Source organism: Myodes glareolus, unplaced genomic scaffold (assembly GCF_982192425.1).
Source record: "Myodes glareolus unplaced genomic scaffold, mMyoGla1.1 HAP1_SCAFFOLD_46, whole genome shotgun sequence".
Lineage (NCBI taxonomy): Eukaryota > Metazoa > Chordata > Mammalia > Rodentia > Cricetidae > Myodes > Myodes glareolus.
This window is the reverse complement of record NW_028263219.1, coordinates 817,501-823,198: the sequence shown is the minus strand read 5'-3', so window position 1 is coordinate 823,198 and position 5,698 is coordinate 817,501. Positions and strand designations below refer to the sequence as shown.

At 50.1% G+C, this 5,698-nt stretch overlaps 1 non-coding gene and 1 pseudogene across 1 annotated transcript; both read left to right on the top strand.

Moving 5' to 3' along the window:
* Positions 1 to 3,473: 3,473 nt before the first annotated feature.
* On the top strand, positions 3,474 to 4,170 carry LOC148117145 (18S ribosomal RNA; annotated as a pseudogene; the record flags this gene model as incomplete).
* A 938-nt stretch (positions 4,171 to 5,108) lies between these two features.
* Positions 5,109 to 5,261, top strand: LOC148117144 (5.8S ribosomal RNA). Its single transcript, XR_015737131.1, has one exon. It is a non-coding gene; the product is annotated as a 5.8S ribosomal RNA (ribosomal RNA).
* Positions 5,262 to 5,698: the final 437 nt, after the last annotated feature.

Sequence of the window (5,698 nt, the reverse complement as noted above, 5' to 3'; positions counted from 1 at the left end):
TGCTTGTGAATGATTGTAAAATTTTAAGGCAGTTTCAAAAGAAAGTGAATATCTCTGCAACTACTGCATTTAGAAAGTGAAGCAGCACTCCATTCACTTCGCACAGTGAATTGAAGTGTTGGAACAGACTGCTTCTCTTTCAAAGAAACTCATGTGAGTTGCTGGTGAATGCTTGCAAGTAGCTTAAGGCACTTGCAAAGGACCGTGATTTTCTCTGTAACTACAGCATTTAGAAAGTGAAGCAACACTCCATTCTCTTCGCACAGTGAACTGAAGTGTTGGGAGAGACTGCTTCCCTTTCAGAGAAATGCATGTGAGTTTCTTTTCAATGCTTGTAAGTAGCTTAGGGCACTTTGAAAGGAAAGTGATTATCACTGAAAGTACAGCATTTAAAAAGTGAAGCAATACTCCATTCACTTCGCACAGTTAATTGGAATTTTGGAAAGGACTGCTTCCCTTTCAGAGAAACTCAAGTGTGTTGCTGGTGAATGCTTGTAAGTAGCTTAAGGCAGCTTGTTAAGAAAGGGATTATCTCTCTAACTACAGCATTTGGAAAGAGAAGCAACACTCGTTTCACTTCGCACAGTGAATTAAAGTATTGGAACACACTGCTTCCATTTCAGAGAAACTCATGTGATTTGCTGGTGAATGCTCGTAAGTAGCTTAATGCAGTCACAAAAGAAAGTGATTTTCTCTGAAAGTACAGCATTTAGAATGTGAAGCAACACTCCATTCACTTCGCACAGGGAATTGAAGTGTTGGAACAGACTGCTTCTCTTTCAGAGAAATGCGTGTGAGTTGCTGGTGAATGCTTGTAATTAGCTTAAGGCTCTTTCAAAGGAAAGTGATTTTCTCTGAAAGTACAGCATTTAGAAAGTGAAACAACACTCTATTCACTTCGCACAGTGAATTGAAGTGTTGGAACAGACAGCTTCTCTTTCAGAGAAACTCATGTGAGTTTCTTCTATATGCTTGTACGTAGCTTAAGGCACTTTCAAAGGAAAGTCATTATCTCTGTAACTACAGCATTTAGAAAGTGAAGCAACACTCCATTCACTTCGCACAGTGAATTTAAGTGTTGCAACAGACTGCTTCTCTTTCAGAGAAACTCATGTGAGTTTCTTGTGAATGCTTGTAAGTAGCTTGCGGCATTTTCAATGAAGAGAGATTTTCTTTGAAAGTACAGCATTTAGAAAGAGAAGCAACACTCCATTCACTTCGCACAGTGAATTAAAGTATTGGAACAGACTGCTTCGATTTGAGAGAAACTCATGTGATTTGCTGATGAATGCTCGTAAGTAGCTTAATGCAGTCTCAAAAGAAAGTAATTTTCTCTGAATGTACAGCATTTAGAAAGTGAAGCAACACTCCATTCGCTTCACACAGTGAATGGAAGTGTTTGAACAGACTGCTTCTCTTTTACATAAACTCGTGTGAGTTTCTGGTAAATGCTTTTAAGTAGCTTAAGGCACTTTCAAATGAAAGTGATTTTCGCTGTAACTACAGCATTTAGAAAGTAAAGCAATGATCTATTCACTTCGCACAGTGAATTGAAGTGTTGGAACAGACTGCTTCTCTTTCAGAGGAACGCATGTGCGTTTCTTCTAAATGCTTGTAAGCAGCATAAGGCAGCTTAAAAAAAAGTGATTTTCTCTGTAACTACAGCATTTAGAAAGTGAAGCAACACTCCATTCACTTCCTACAGTGAATAGAAGTGGGAGAACACACTGCTTCTCGTACAGAAAATTGCATGTGAGTATCTTTTTAATGCTTATAAGTAGCTTAAGGCACTTTTAAAGGAAAGTGATTTTCTCTGAAAGTACAGCATTTAGAAAGTGAAGCAACACTCCATTCACTTTGCACAGTGAATTGAAGTGTTGGAACAGACTGCTTCTGTTTCAGAGAAGTGCATGTGAGTTGCTGGTGAATGCTTGTAAGTAGCTTAAGGCACATTCAAAGGAAAGTGATTTTCTCTGTAACTACAGCAGTTAGAATGTGAAGTATCACTCCATTCACTACGCACAGTAAAATGAAGTGCTGGAACAGACTGCTTCTCTTTCAGAGAAATGCATGTGAGTTGCTGGTGAATGCTTGTAGGTAGCTTAAGGTACTTTCACAGCAAAGTGATTTTCTATGAAAGTACAGCATTTAGAAAGTGAAGCAACACTTCATTCACTTCGCACAGTGAATTGAAGTGCTGTGACAGACTGCTTCTCTTTCAGAGAAACGCATGTGAGTTTCTTTTAAAGGCTTGTAAGCAGCTAAAGGCAGTTTCAAAAAAAAGTGATTTTCTCTGTAACTACTGCATTTAGAAAGTGAAGGAACACTCCATTCACTTCGTACAGTGAATTGAAGTGTTGGAACAGACTGCTTCTTTTTCAGAGAAACTCATGTGAGTTGCTGGTGATTGCTTGTAAGCAGCTTAAGGCACTTTCAAAGGAAAGTGATTTTCTCTGAAAGTACAGCATTTAGAAAGTGAAGCAACTCGCCATTCACTTCGCACTTTGAATTGAAGTGTTGGAACAGACTGCTTCTCTTTCAGAGAAACTCTTGTGAGTTCCTGGTGAATACTTATAAGTAGCTTAAGGCATTTTCAAAGAAGAGTGATTTTCTCTGATTGTACAGCTTTTAGTAAGTGAAGCAACGCTCCATTCACTTCGCACAGTGATTTGAAGTGTTGGGACAGACTGCTTCTCTTTCAGAGAAATGCATGTGAGATTCTTCTATATACTTGTAAGTAGCTTAAGGTACTTTCAAAGGAAAGTCATTTTCACTTTAAAGTACAGCATTTAGAAAGTGAAGCATCACTCCATTTTCTTCGTACAGTGAATTGAAGTGTTGGAAAAGACTGCTTCTCTTTCAGAGAAATGCATGTGAGTATCTTTTTAATGCTTATAAGTAGCTTAAGGAACTTTTAAAGGAAAGTGATTTTTCTGAAAATACAGCATTTAGAAAGTGAAGTAACACTCCAGTCACTTCTAGAGTAAATTGAAGTGTTGGAACACACTGCTTCTCTTTCAGAGAAATGCATGTGAGTTTCTTGGGAATGCATGTAATTAGCTTAAGGCACTTTCACAGGAAAGTGATTTTCTATGAAACTACCGCATTTAGAAAGTGAAGCAACACTCCATTCATTTCGAACATGGTATTGAAGTGTTGGAAAGACTTCTTCTCTTTCAGAGAAATGCATGTGAGTTTCTTGTGAATGCTTGTAAGTAGCTTAAGGCACTTTCAAAGGAAAGTGATTTTCTCTGAAAGTACAGCATTTAGAAAGTGAAGCAACACTCCATTCACTTCGCACAGTGAATTGAAGTGTTGGAAGAGACTGCTTCTCTTTCAGAGAATATCATGTGAGTTGCTGTTGAATAATTGCAACTAGCTTAAGGCACTTTCAAAGGACATTGATTTTCTCTGTAACGTTATTCCCATGACCCGCCGGGCAGCCCCCGGGAAACCAAAGTCTTTGGGTTCCGGGGGGAGTATGGTTGCAAAGCTGAAACTTAAAGGAATTGACGGAAGGGCACCACCAGGAGTGGAGCCTGCGGCTTAATTTGACTCAACACGGGAAACCTCACCCGGCCCGGACACGGACAGGATTGACAGATCGATAGCTCTTTCTCGATTCCGTGGGTGGTGGTGCATGGCCGTTCTTAGTTGGTGGAGCGATTTGTCTGGTTAATTCCGATAACGAACGAGACTCTGGCATGCTAACTAGTTACGCGACCCCCGAGTGGTCGGCGTCCCCCAACTTCTTAGAGGGACAAGTGGCGTTCAGCCACCCGAGATTGAGCAATAACAGGTCTGTGATGCCCTTAGATGTCCGGGGCTGCACGCGCGCTACACTGACTGGCTCAGCGTGTGCCTACCCTCCGCCGGCAGGCGCGGGTAACCCGTTGAACCCCATTCGTGATGGGGATCGGGGATTGCAATTCTTCCCCATGAACGAGGAATTCCCAGTAAGTGCGGGTCATCAGCTTGCGTTGATTAAGTCCCTGCCCTTTGTACACACCGCCCGTCGCTACTACCGATTGGATGGTTTAGTGAGGCCCTCGGATCGGCCCCGCCGGGGTCGGCCCGCGGCCCTGGCGGAGCGCCGAGAAGACGGTCGAACTTGACTATCTAGAGGAAGTAAAAGTCGTAACAAGGTTTCCGTAGGTGAACCTGCGGAAGGATCATTAACGAGAGAGCGGCGGCGGCCCGGTGCCCGCCGTGCCCGCCCGCCCGCGCTTCTTGAGTTCTCGCCGGGAGGCGCCGCCCCCGGTCGCTCGCGGTGCTGTGCGCACGCACCTGCGCGTGCGCACGGGCGCGCGTGGCGGTCATGAGGGAGAGATGGAGAAGAGGGAGGGGGGGAGCGGGCCCCGCTCGCTCGCTCTCCTCGGCCCCGTCCGAGGACCCGTGCGGCCGCCCTTGGCGGCTCACGGCGGACGTCGGCCCTCGTCCCGCTCTCGCTCTCCTCCGTCCACTCCCGCTGTCGCCTCACCCGCGCCGCGGCGGCCCGTGGGTGACCCTCTTTCCCGACCGGCCGTCTCGTTCCGTTCCGTTTCTCTAGGGGGTGGTGCGCGTCCGTTCCCCCGTCGGGGGAAGGGGAGCGCCCCGCGTCGGCGTCCCGCCGTGGCTCCCGGACGGAGCCGGCTCCGTGCGAGGCGTGTCTCGTCGCGGCGGCGTTCCCCCCTTCCGCGTTTCCGCCCCCGACCCCTGTCCGGGTACCTAGCTACCGCGTCCCGGCGCGTAGGTTTAAAGACCCCGGGGGGGTCGCCTCTCCGTCCCCGGGGTCGGGGGGACGGAGGGGCCCGCAGGGGGCCGTCGCGGCGGCTCCCTCGGACTCCCGTTCCCGAGGCGGCACGCCGCCGTCGCGGGGGTCTGGGAGCCCCACTTGGGCGCCCGTGGGGCTCGCCTCCGCGTGCCCGGTTCGCCGGTGCGTCGTCGGTCGCGGGCCTCGTGTCTGTCGGTCCCGACCCGCTTCCTAGTGTCGTGCTCTCGCTTGTCTCGCTGGCCGGCCCGAGGCGAACCCCTCTCCGGTCCCCCGCCGCCTCTCCGGGGGCGGCGGGTGGAGAGGGGACCGTGCCGCCGTCAGCACTTTTTTTTCCGGAAGGAAAAAAAGTTCGTACGACTCTTAGCGGTGGATCACTCGGCTCGTGCGTCGATGAAGAACGCAGCTAGCTGCGAGAATTAATGTGAATTGCAGGACACATTGATCATCGACACTTCGAACGCACTTGCGGCCCCGGGTTCCTCCCGGGGCTACGCCTGTCTGAGCGTCGCTTGACGATCAATCGCCTCCCCCTCTCCCCGCGAGGGGGGTGTCGCGCAGCTGGGAGTCTGTTCGCAGGGCCCCACGCACAACCCTGTGCGGGCCCTCCGTCTCCCCAAGTCCAGACGCGTGTGGGCGTCGTCGTCGGTGGCGGTCGTGCGGCGGCCGCGCCCCGTGCGCGGCGTCCCTCGTCCTCCTGACCGCCCCCCCTCCCCTCGGGTCCTTTTCTGGTCTTCCCCCCCTGGTCCTCCGCTCCCGCTCGCGAGCCGCCCTCGTCGGCGCTCCCTCCTCCCCCCGCCGCGCCTCCTCCCGTTCCCCTGGCCGTTGCCCGGTGGGGAACTCTCGGTGAGGGTCGGGCGTCGTCGAGGGGTGAGGGACGTGTCCGGCCCGGGGGCGTGCCTCCGCGGGCCGGTCGGCTGGGATCCACGTGGGGGAGAGAGGAAAGCT